This window comes from Pan troglodytes, chromosome X (assembly GCF_028858775.2).
Source record: "Pan troglodytes isolate AG18354 chromosome X, NHGRI_mPanTro3-v2.0_pri, whole genome shotgun sequence".
NCBI classification, from domain to species: domain Eukaryota; kingdom Metazoa; phylum Chordata; class Mammalia; order Primates; family Hominidae; genus Pan; species Pan troglodytes.
The window spans coordinates 54713340-54726305 of NC_072421.2; the positions used below are offsets into that span (position 1 = coordinate 54713340).

The 12966-nt window shown below is 37.6% G+C and overlaps 1 pseudogene; it reads left to right on the forward strand.

Annotated features, from left to right (window-relative positions):
- Positions 1 to 1178: 1178 nt before the first annotated feature.
- On the forward strand, positions 1179 to 1730 carry LOC129138723 (phosphoglycerate mutase 1-like; annotated as a pseudogene).
- Positions 1731 to 12966: the final 11236 nt, after the last annotated feature.

Consider the following 12966-nt stretch of genomic DNA (forward strand, 5'->3'; position numbering starts at 1 on the left):
GGATTACAGGCGTGAGCCGCCATGCCTGACCAATATATAGCTTTAAAATTTGTCTTTGTCTTTTTGAAATGTCCCAGAGATATTTGTGAAAGCATCCTTGCTTTATGACAATAAGATGTTTGTAGGAACATTTTGCTTTCTTTCGTCTACTGCTCAAGGAACCCTGATTCCGTTTGGCAGAAAAAAAAAGATCTGGGGGATTAGGGGGGGTTTTAGATTTTTCTACATGACTACTGTTGGTAGGGAGAGGCAATCTGAATGATTTAAGTAACAAAGTGAAAGTTTTTAAGGGTGCGAGTTCATGTTGATGTTTCCAGTTTAACTTCAAGTCCTTTCTTGCTTACTGCTGTTATGAGAAATTTAAATAATTTATTCTTTTTCTTTTCATTTGTGCTACCATCTTTAATGCTCTTTTATTTATCTTCTTCTACTAACTCAAATATATTATGTTGCATATTGTCATACCAAACCATGTATTTAAATTATAATACTGTTCTGGGCTTGAGAAATACCTATTTCTTTTCTGCTCCCTGACAAAATAGGTTTCAAAGCATACGAGTTTAGATAATCCTTTATGACCACACCATCCGAACACAGAACTGGCCGTGGAAAGAAATTTTAACCTCCTGCCCATGGAGTCTCAGGGAATTCTGAGGGCATAGGGCACCCAGCATCAAAATAGAGTCCCCATGCACTTAATGGAAGTTAATGGGAAGGACAGCTAAGCAAACACTGGCTTGTGAGGTTTTTAACTAAAACCTTCCTCCAGCTTTTCTTTCCCACGTGCCAAAACAGTCTTGGCTTTTTTCCTTTGAGCCTCACTACTTCAAATTGTTTTTTTTTTTTTTCATATTTTTCTTCACTGATGCTGCTGCTCATTTATTTGTTATAGGCAGTCTGAGCACTGAACTTCAATTTTTCATAGGACCTTGACTTCTTTGTTGACTTGAATGACTTCAAGGTTGTCCTAGTTTAAAGCCATCTAAGACAGTAAAAAAAAAAAAAATCCCAGAAAATACATTATCAAGAATTGTGAGCCCACGGCCACGGCCACTCCAGGTTCCAGAGCAAGAGCACCCAGCAGACCATGAGGAGGTGAATCACGGTGGGCAGCTGCTGCCAGATGCTGGCTTCCCATCAGCGCAGAAGAGAGCAATCTGGACTCTCTGGACACTGTGCATGCTATTGACCCAATGTAGTGGCCTGTAGTGAGGACTTGGTGCCTCAGTGAATGGCACTATGGGGGTCTGACCAGACTCCATAAAGCAGAAACTGCTGCCAAGAATGGTGAGGCCTAGGTAAAGATGTAGATGTGCTCTTATGATGTCTCACCACCTCCGATGGAGCCCCACCACCCCTTCTATAGCAGCATTAGTAAGGATTGCAGGTATACAGACCTCACTGAAGATCAACTACCCTCTTGTGAGAGTCTGAAGGATACTATTGCCAGAGCTCTGGCCTTTTGGAATGAAGATATAGTTCCCCAGATAAAGAAGAGGAATTGGATATTGATTGAAGCCCATGACAACAGCCTTACAGGCATTATCAAGCATCTGGAGGGTCTCTCTGAAGTGGCTATCATGGAACTGAACCTGCTTACTGGTATTCCCATTGCCTATGAATTGGCCGAGAACTTGAACCCCATCAAGTCCATGCAGTTCTTAGGGGATGAAGAGGCTATGTGTAAAGCCATGGAAGCTGTGGCTGCCCAGGGCAAGGCCAAGAAGTGAAGACCATCAGGCAGACTACTGTCCTCAGAAGCACCCTCCCTGCCCATCCCTTCTTCTGCCCCTCCTTCCTGTACGTCACATTGACCACATCTGTAGGCATCTGAAGTTGTAGATGCAGATGGGGACTGATGGCTCCCATTTTCATTTCAGCCATTTGTCTCCTGCACCCACTGTCTTCAAACAATCCAGACAGGATAGCACCTCTGGGGCAAGGGGCTCAGTCCAAGCCCAGGGAAATCTCCACTTATCCAAGAGGGCTGAGAGGTAGTGACTCAGGTTTTTACCAGGGTTTTGTGTGCAAAGGACCTGCTTTAGTAAGGGATAGGAAGAAAACATGCTAAGGCATGGCCGATGAGGAGAAGCAAGAGAGCCTGTTTGCCCTTAGGAGGCAATCTTGTGTTCTTCTGTAGTCAGGCCACTTACTGGGGTACTCTAGTCATTCCAGTGGAAGATGAACGTAACCTGCATGGCGATGTAAAATAAAAAAATCCCCAAACCAAACAAAAAAACCCTGTTTCCTTCCTGACCCCAGAGAAGCTGGCTCCACTTGAAGATTGAGATCAATCCTGAATTAAATTTCTGTTGCATTTACTTTTACAAAAAAAGTATAGAAATAATATGAAACAAAAACCCTCCTGGGGTTTCTAGTGGTGGTTGAAATAGTCCCACATGTGGTTATCAGAAAATAAGCCCTTCCTCACACCAATATCAGATAATCTCCTTGACTTGTAAGGGATAGGAGTACATCCTGCTGTGTATTTTGGAATTCCTCCCTGATATGGTTTGAATTTGTGTTACTGCCCAAATCTCATGTGGAATTGTAAATCCCAATGTTGTAGAAGGGGCCTGGTGGGAGGTAATTAAATCATGGGGGCAGATTTCCCCCTTGCTGTTCTCATGATAGTGAGTGAGTTCTCACAAGACCTGGTTGTTTGGAAGTGTATGGCACCTTCCCCTTTTCCCTCTTCCTCCTTCTCCAGCCATGTAAGATGTGCCTACTTCCACCTTCACCTTCTGCCATGATTGTAAGTTTCCAGAGGCCTTCCCAGCCATGCTTCCTGTACAGCCTGCAGAACCATGAGTCAATTAAACCTCTTTTCTTTATAAATTACCCAGTCTCAGGTAGTTCTTTATAGAAATTTGAGAACAGATTAATATACCCCCCACCACCTTGTTTTGAGGCAGTGAAATGCCTCTTGATCATGTTTCAGTGTGTTTTTCATGGCCTGATTTCTTTTCTTTCTTTCTTTTTTATTTCAATTGTTTTTGGGATACAGGTGTTTTTTGGTTACATGGATAAGTTCTTTAGTGGTGATTTCTGAGACTTTAGTACACCTGCTACCCGAGCAATGTACACTGTACCCTATATGTAGTCTTCCCCTCTGAGTCCCCAAAGTCCATTATGTCATTCTTATGCCTTTTCATTGCCTGATTTCTGAATCATGTTCTAGTTGCTTGGCCCTGCCACATGGGCCCAGTACTCATTTTGGGCATAAATATACTAAATATTTTTTTCCAGATCAGTATAATAAAGGAGTGATGTACAATTACAAAATTGTGATGAAAATGTGCCAAATAATAATTTTAAAATCTACTTACTAACCTCATGTGGCTCAGTTTCAATAAGGTCCTATAATTTTCACAACACTGGGTGTGCTTCATGAAGACCAATTCAAAAAAGACAAAAGCACAATTGAATTATCCACATTATAGTTACAATTTTACATTCTTAATATGCCCAGGTAACTCTTGACACCATTTCAAATAAGCTTCAGTCATATTTGGCATATACTGAGGCTGGCATTTTTTTCCACATGAAAGCAAATGGAAAATTGATAAAATTACAGTTGTAGAGAACCTCAGCAATTCCAGGTTTGGTGCAAATATCCATATTTTTGCTAAATATTCTAGAACTGTATCCCCAACTTTGCATTGGGGATAGATATAGAAATTATTATTTGTTTACCATAGGGATAAAACCTATAGTTACTTTTGAAGAATTAAAGCCAACCCCAAAAGATTTATGCACCTAACAAGGTTTTTTTTCATACTTTATTAGTTTTGTCTAAAGAAAAGGTTTTTAGTACGAAAATTTCCAGTTGTCTATGTATAAATGTAAATCTTTAAGAATCATTTAATATAGGATATTTACCAAAGATATGGAAACTGTGTAGCCCTATTCTCAGCACAGAAGCAGTGACTTCTAGTGAAGATTTAAAATGGGCTCAGATGAGAGGAAAAAACTCGGAACCCTAGCCTTGGAAAAGAACTGTTAAAAGCCCCATCTCTGAGCATGTTATCACTTATGGATCTTTCTCTTTTATCTGCTATTGAAGTATTATGAGTTTCAGTCCAGCAAGGTCATATCTTTCTTCAAAAGAAAAATCAATGCCCCAAATATGAAAATTACACAACTTATTGACACACTACTAGCTCCCATCCCAGTATGGCCAAATCTTTCTCTGAAAAAAAAAAAAGTATACTAAAATACAAAATTTCACAACCTTATTTCTGGTAACACTTTAGTTTAATTGTCACACGATTATTCAACTTCAATAACTTAGATATTTATGGATCATAGCAGAACTGGTAGTGCTTATAACTTTGTAACTTTCCATGCATAGAACCCTTCTAGGTTAAGCACATATATTTCAAAAAGAAGTTTCAAAAAGCAGTTTCTGAAATAATATTAGGAATGAGAAATAAATAAAGGGCATCCAAATAGGAAGAGAGGAAGTCAAACTACCCTTGTTTGTAGATGATATGATTCTATATCTAGAAAACCCCATGGTCTCAGCCCAAAGGATCCTTAAGCTGATAAACAACTTCAGCAAATTATCGGTATACAAAATCAATATGCAAAAATCACTAGCACTCCTATACAACAACATTCAAGCTGAAAGCCAAATCAGGAATGCAGTCCCATTCACAATTACCACACACACAAAGTAAAATACCTATGAATACAGATAATCAAGGAGGTGAAAGATCTCTATAAGCAGAACTACAAAACACTGCTCAAAGAAATCAGAGATGATACAAACAAATGGAAAAACATTCCATGGTTATGGATAGGAAGAATCAATATCATTACAATGGCCATACTGCCCAAAGCAATTTATAGATTCAACACTATTTCTATTAAACTACCAATGACATTCATTCCAGAAACAGAAGAAACTATTTTAAAATTCATGAGGAACCAAAAAGGAGCCCGAATAAGCAAAGCAATCCTAAGCAAAAGAACAAAGCTGGAGGCATCACGCTATCTGACTTTAGACTATATTACAGAGCTATGGTAACCAAAACAGCATGGTACTAGTACATAAACAGGCACAAAGTCAAATGAAACAGAATAAAGAACCCAGAAATAAGACCACACACCTACAACTATTTGATCTTTGACAAAGCTGACAAAAACAAGCAATGGGGAAAAGACTCCCTATTCAATAAATGATGCTGGGATAACTGGCTAGCCACATGTAGAAGATTGAAACCAGACCCCTTCCTTATACCACATACAAAAATTAACTCAAGATAGATTAAAAACTTAAATGTAAAACCCAAAATTATAAAAACCCTGGAAGGCAACCTAGGCAATACAATTCTGGAATAGGAACAAGCAAAGATTTCATGACAAAGACACCAAAAGCAATTGCAACAAAAGCAAAAATGGACAAATGGGATCTAATTAAACTAAAGAGCTTCTGCACAGCAAAAGAAACTATTAACATAGTGAACAGATAACTTACAGAATGGGAGAAAAATTTTGCAAGCTATGCATCTGAGAAAGGTCTAATATTCGGCATCCATAAGGAACTTAAACAAATGTACAAGGTAAAAACCTCAAACAACCCAATTAAAAAGTGGGCAAAGGATGTGAAAAGACACTTTTAAAAAGAAGATATGCATGTGGCCAACAATCATATGAAAAAAAGCTTAACATCACTGATACATTAGAGAAATGCAAATCAAAACCACAATGAGATACTGTCTCATACAAGTCAGAATGGCTATTATCAAAAAGTCAAAAAGTAACGTGCTGGTGAGGTTGCAGAGAAAAAAGAATGCTTATACACTGTCTTCAACCATTGTGGAAGACAGTGTGGCCATTCCTCAAAGATATAAAAACAGAAATACCATTCGACCTGCAGTCCCATTGCTGGGTATGGAATCAACCTAAATGGCTATCAATGATAGACTGGATAAAGAAAATGTTGTACATATACACCATGGAATACTATGCAGCCATAAAAAAGAACAAGATTTTGTCCCTTGTGGGAACATGGATAGAGCTGGAGGCCATTATCCTTAGCAAACTAACACAGGAACAGAAAACCAAATACCACATGGTCTCACTTATAAATGGGAGCTAAATGATGAGAACACATGAACACATAATGGGGAACAACACCCACTGGGGCCTATTGGAGGAGGGAGGATGGAAGGAGGGAAAGGATAAGGAAAAATAGCTAATGGGTACTAGGCTTAATACCTGGGTGATGAAATAATCTGTAAAACAAACCTCCATGACACATGTTTACCTATATAACAAACCTGCCCATGTACCCTTGAACTTAATAGTTAAATTTAAAAAGAATGAAAATGTTGTGTTCTCAGTTAAATATTATTAATTGTTTGCCTAAGAGATGCCTTTCCAAGCAAAGGATTAATGTAGATACTTTGAAGCCTATGAACACTATTTTTTTAACCCAATTAATTAGTTTCAATTGCTTTTGTACATGGCACAAACTCAATGTCAGAACCTCTTACATTTACTCTTATACTTCGAAGATCTAGATACTTGCTAGCAAGCAGATAAAAATTAAGAACACACACTTTAAAAACAGAGTTACTCTCAATAAAATAGTGTTTATAATGAGTTCTAGCACTCAAAAATAGTCACAGTTTAAGAACCTAGCTGCTTCTTTAAAGAAGGGTCAGAAGAGCTGGAACATCATTTATTGTTTATCCTCATCACTTCCTCTTACAGTTTTCTATAGTTTTTTTTAATATATGTAGTTCTCCTTGCTTTGTGGGCCCTATATCATCAACAAATGTCAGCGATTTCTTCCACTTTTCCTCGAGAGTTTCCTTGTAAAAGGCCAGTTCATTTCCCCCTTATCCTCAACACTTCATCCTTGGAACAAAATTCCTAAGGGTCTCTTAAAAATATATTTTTTAAAATTTCCATAGGTTTTGGGGGAACAGGTGATATTTGGTTACGTGAGTAAGTTACTTAATGGTGATTTGTGAGATTTTGGTGCACCCATCACCAAGCAGTGTACACTGAACACAATTTGTAGTCTTTTATCCCTCATCCCTCTCTCACCCTTTCCCTTGAGTCCCCAAAGTCCATTGTATCATTCTTATGCCTTTGCATCCTCATAGTTTAGCCCCCACTTATGAGTGAGAACATACGATATTTGGTTTTCCATTCCTGAGCTACTTCACTTTCTTTATCTATCATTGATGGGCATTTGGGTTGGTTCCATGTCTTTGCTATTGTAAATAGTGCTGCAATAAACATATGTGTGCATGTATCTTTATAATAGAATGATTTATATTCTTTTGGGTATATACCCAGTAATGGGATTGCTGGGTCAAATGGTATTTCTGGTTCTAGATCTTTGAGGAATCACCACACTGTCTTCCACAATGGTTGAACTAATTTACATTCCCACCAACAGTGTAAAAGCATTCCTATTTATCCACAGCCTTGCCAGCATCTGTTGTTTCTTGACTTTTTAATAATCTCTATTCTGACTGGAATGAAATGGTATCTCATTGTGGTTTTGATTTGCATTTCTCTAATGATCAGTGATATTGAGCTGTTTTTCATGTTTGTTGGCCTGCATGTATGTCTTCTTTTGAAAATTGTCTGTTCATGTCCTTTGCCCACTTTTTAATGGGATTGTTTGTTTTTTTCTTATACATTTGTTTAAGTTCCTTGTAAATTCCGGATAGTAAACATTTGTCAGATGGGTAGATTGCAAAAATTTTCTCCATTCCCTAGGTTGCCTGTTTGCTCTGATGATAGTTTCTTTTGCTGTGCAGAAGCTCTTTAGTTTAATTAGATCCCATTTGTAAATCTTAGTTTTTGTTGTAATTGCTCTTGGCGGTTCATCATAAAATCTTTGCCTAAGTTTTCTAGGGTTTTGGGTTTTACATTTAAGCTTTTAATCCATCTTGAGTTAATTTTTGTATAAGGTGTAAGGAAGAGGTCCAGTTTCAGTTTTCTGCATATGGCTAGCCAGTTACTCCAGGACCATTTATTAAATAGGGAATTCTTCCCCCATTGCTTGTTTTTGTCAGGTTTGTAGAAGATCAGATTGTTATAGATGTGTGGTGTTATTTCTGAGGTCTCTATTCTGTTCCATTGGTCTGTATGTCTGTTTTGGTACCAGTACCATGCTGTTTTGGTTGCTGTAGCCTTGTAGTATAATTTGAAGTCAGGTAGTGTGATGCCTCCAGCTTTGTTAATTTTGCTTAGGATTGTCTTGGCTATACAGGCTGTATTCAAGATACCCATCTAACTTGCAAAGACACACATAGGCTCAAGATAAAGGGATGGAGAAAAATTTACCAAGCAAATGGAAAGCAGAAAAATCAGGGTTGCAATCCTAGTCTCTGACAAAACAGACTTTAAACCAACAAAGATTTTAAAAAAAGACAAAGAAAGGTATTTCATAATGGTAAAGGGATCAATGCAACAAGAAGAGCTAACTATCCTAAATATATATGCACCCAATACAGGAGCACCCAGATTCATAAAGTTCTTAGAGACCTACAAAGAGACCTAGACTCCCACACAATAATAGTGGGAGATTTTAACACGACACTGCCAATATTAGACAGATCAATGAGACAGAAAAGTTAACAAGGATATTCAGGACTTGAACTCAGCTCTGGCTCGAGTGGACCTAATAGATATCTACAGAACTCTCCACCTCAAAACAACAGAATATATATTATTCTCAGCACCACATCGCACTTACTCTAAAATCGACCACATAATTGGAAGTAAAACACTCCTCAGCAAATGCAAAAGAATGGAGATCATAACAAACAATCTCTTAGACCACAGTGCAATTAAATGAGAACTCAAGATTAGGACACTCACTGAAAACCACACAACTACATGAAAATTGAACAACCTGTTCCTGAATGACTCCTGGGTAAATAATGAAATTAAGGCAGAAATCAAGAAGTTATTTGAAACCAATGAGAACAAAGACACAACATACCAGAATCTCTGGGATGCAGCTAAAGCAGTGTTAAGAGAGAAATTCATAGCACCAAATGCCCACATTGGAAAGCTAGAAAGACCTGAAATCGATATCCTGGCATCACACTTAAAATAACTAGAGAAGCAAGAGGAAACAAATCCAAAAGCTAGCAGGAGACAAGAAATAACTAAGATCAGAGAGGAACTGAAGGAGATAGAACACGAAAGACCCTTAAAAAAAATCAATGAATCCAGGAGCTGTTTTTTTGAAAAAATTGATAAAATAGACCACTAGCTAGACTAACAAAGGAGAAAAGAGGGAAGAATCAAATAGATGCAACAAAAAATGATAAAAGGGATACCACCACTGACCCCACAGAAATACAAACTACCATCAGAGAATACTATAAACACCTCTATGCAAATAAACTAGAAAATCTAGAAGAAGTGGACAAATTCCTGGACACATACACCCTCCCAAGAGTAAACCATGAAGTCGAATCCCTGAACAGACCAATAACAAGTTCTGAAATTGAGGCAGTAATAAATAGCCTACCAACCAAAAAAAGCCCAGGACCAGATGGATTCAGAGCTGAATTGTACCAGAGGTACAAGGAGGAGCTGGTACCATTCCTTCTGAAATCTTTCCAAACAATTGAAAAGGAGGGACTTCTCCCTAATTCATTTTAAGAGGCCAGTATCATCCTGACACAAAAACCTGGCAGAGACACAACAAAAATGAAATCTTCAGGCCAATATCCCTGATTAACCTCAATGCAAAAATCCTCAATAAAATACTGGCAAACTGAATCCAGCAGCACATCAAAAAGCTTATCTACCACGATCAAGTCAGCTTCATCCTGGGATGCAATGCTGGTTCAGCATATGCAAATAAGTAAACATAATTCACCACATAAACAGAACCAATGACATAAACCACATGGTTATCTCAATAGATGAAGAAAAGGCCTTTTGTAAAATTCAACATCCCTTCATGTTAAAAATTCTCAATAAACTAAGTATTGATGGAACATATCTCAAAACAATAAGAGCTATTTGTGATAAACCCACAGCCAATACTGAATAATCAATAGCTGGAAGCATTTCCTTTGAAAACTGGCACAAGACAAGGATACCCTCTCTCACCACTCCTACTCAGCATAGTATTGGAAGTTCTGGCCAGGGCAATCAGGTAAGAGAAATAAATAAATTGTATTCAAATAGGAAGACAGGAAGTCAAATCCTTAAACTGACAAGCAACTTCAGCAAAGTCTCAGGATACAAAATCAATGTGCAGAAATCACAAGCATTTCTATACACCAATAATAGACAAGCAGAGAGCCAAATCATGAGTGAACTTCCATTCACAATTGCTATGAAGAGAATAAAATACTTAGGAATACAGCTAACTAGGGACACGAAGGATCTCTTCAAGGAAAACTACAAACCACTGCTCAAGGAAATAAAAGAGGACACAAACAAATGGAACAACATTCCATTCTCATGGATAGGAAGAATCAATATCATGAAAATGGCCATACTGCCCAAAGTAATTTATATATTCAATGCTATTTCCATCAAACTACCATTGACATTCTTCACAAAATTAGAAAAATCTACTTTAAAATTCAACGGAATCATTCACTCCTTTCATTCCTCTTCATGAGTGCTGCAGACTGCAGCTGCTTCCAATTGGCATTTTGGCCCCTCTGAAAAACATTTTTTCAATATTAACCTAGTATTTTGCAGCTTCACTAAACTCACATCTTAGTTTTAGTTGCTCTTTTATAAAGTGCATCGAATTTTCTGTGTAGATGATTGCAACATTGGCTAATAAATACATTTTAAATTCTTTCTTTTTAATCTGGATGCCTTTTATTTCTTTTTCTTGCCTGACTGCACTTGCTACCACCTTCAGTACGATGTTGGAAAGAAGTAGTGAAAGTAAACATCCCTGTATTGGTCCTGATGTTGGCTGCAGATTTTTCGAAGATGTCCTTTATCACGTTGAGAAAATTCCTTTCTATTCTTATTTTTCTGTGAGTTTTTAAAAAACAGAAATGAGTGTTTGATGTTATCAAATGCTTTTACAGTATTTATTAGTATAATCATGTGATTATGTGATTTTTCTCAGTTTGTTAATATGGGGAATGTCAGTGTTTGATTTTTTTTCTGTTTATCTCCAACTTTCTTTTTATTATACTTTAAGTTTTAGGGTACATGTGCACAACATGCAGGTTTGTTACATATGTATACATGTGCCATGTTGGTGTGCTGCACCCATTAACTCGTCATTTAACATTAGGTGTATCTCCTAACGCTATCCCTCCCCACTCCCCCCACCCCATGACAGGCCCCGGTGTGTGATGTTCCCTTTCCTGCGTCCATGTGTTCTCATTGTTCAATTCCCACCTATGAGTGAGAACATGTGGTGTTTGGTTTTCTGTCCTTGCAATAGTTTGCGGAGAATGATGGTTTCCAGCTTCATCCATGTCCCTACAAATGACATGAACTCATCATTTTTTTGGCTGCCTAGTATTCCATGGTGTATATGTGCCACATTTTCTTAATCCAGTCTATCATTGTTGGACATTTGGGTTGGTTCCAAGTCTTTGCTATTGTGAATAGTGCCACAATAAACATACGTGTGCATGTGTCTTTATAGCAGCATGATTTATAATCCTTTGGGTATATACCCAGTAATGGGATGGCTGGGTCAAATGGTATTTCTAGTTCTAGAACGCTGAGGTAATCACCACACTGACTTCCACAATGGTTGAACTAGTTTCCAGTCCCACCAACAGTGTAAAAGTGTTCCTATTTCTCCACATCCTCTCCAGCACCTGTTGTTTCCTGACTTTTTAATGATCGCCATTCTAACTGGTGTGAGATGGTATCTCATTGTGGTTTTGATTTGCATTTCTCTGATGGCCAGTGATGATAAGCATTTTTTCATGTGTCTTTTGTCTGCATAAATATCTTCTTTTGAGAAGTGTCTGTTCATATCCTTCACCCACTTTTTGATGGGGTTGTTTGTTTTTTTCTTGTAAATTTGTTTGAGTTCATTGTAGATTCTGGATATTAGCCCTTTGTCAGATGAGTAGATTGCAAAAATTTTCTCCCATTCTGTAGGTTACCTGTTCACTCTGATGGTAGTTTCTTTTGCTGTGCAGAAGCTCTTTAGTTTAATTAGATCCCATTTGTCAGATTACATGATTGTATATCTAGAAAACCCCATCGTCTCAGCCCAAAATCTCCTTAAGCTGATAGGCAACTTCAGCAAAGTCTCAGGATACAAAATCAATGTACAAAAATCACAAGCATTCTTATACACCAATAACAGACAAACAGAGAGCCAAATCATGAGTGAACTCCCAGTCACAATTGCTTCAAAGAGAATAAAATACCTAGGAATCCAACTTACAAGGGAAGTGAAGGACCTCTTCAAGGAGAACTACAAACCACTGCTCAATGAAATAAAAGAGGATACAGACAAATGGAAGAACATTCCATGCTCATGGATAGGAAGAATCAATATCATGAAAATGGCCATACTGCCCAAGGTAATTTATAGATTTTTTTTTTCATAGCGCCTCCCTGCATATGCAAGTTTTTCTACTCTTATGACATTTACTATTACCTCCAAGCCATTAAATTCCATCTTTACATCTTGTACTGGAAAAGCATTAAATAGTTTAAATGTGTGGAGACAGAGAATATTTTGTATCAGTGGAATGATTTTAGTTTCAAGCCCTTATAGGGAATCCATTCTGTTTATACAAACTTTTTTCCTAAACTACTCCTCCTCACAAACCATTGATAAAAGGCAGATTGCTGATGCTTCCTTTACCTCTTTTCAAAAATAATTCATGTGCAGAGGTTTTTGATGAGCTTCCAATTTTTAGCATACTTATTTTAATTAACTGAAGTCCATTGTTTACATTAGAGTTCACTATTTGTATTGTACATTCTATGGGTTTGAGCAAACATATAATGTCGTATAGCCAC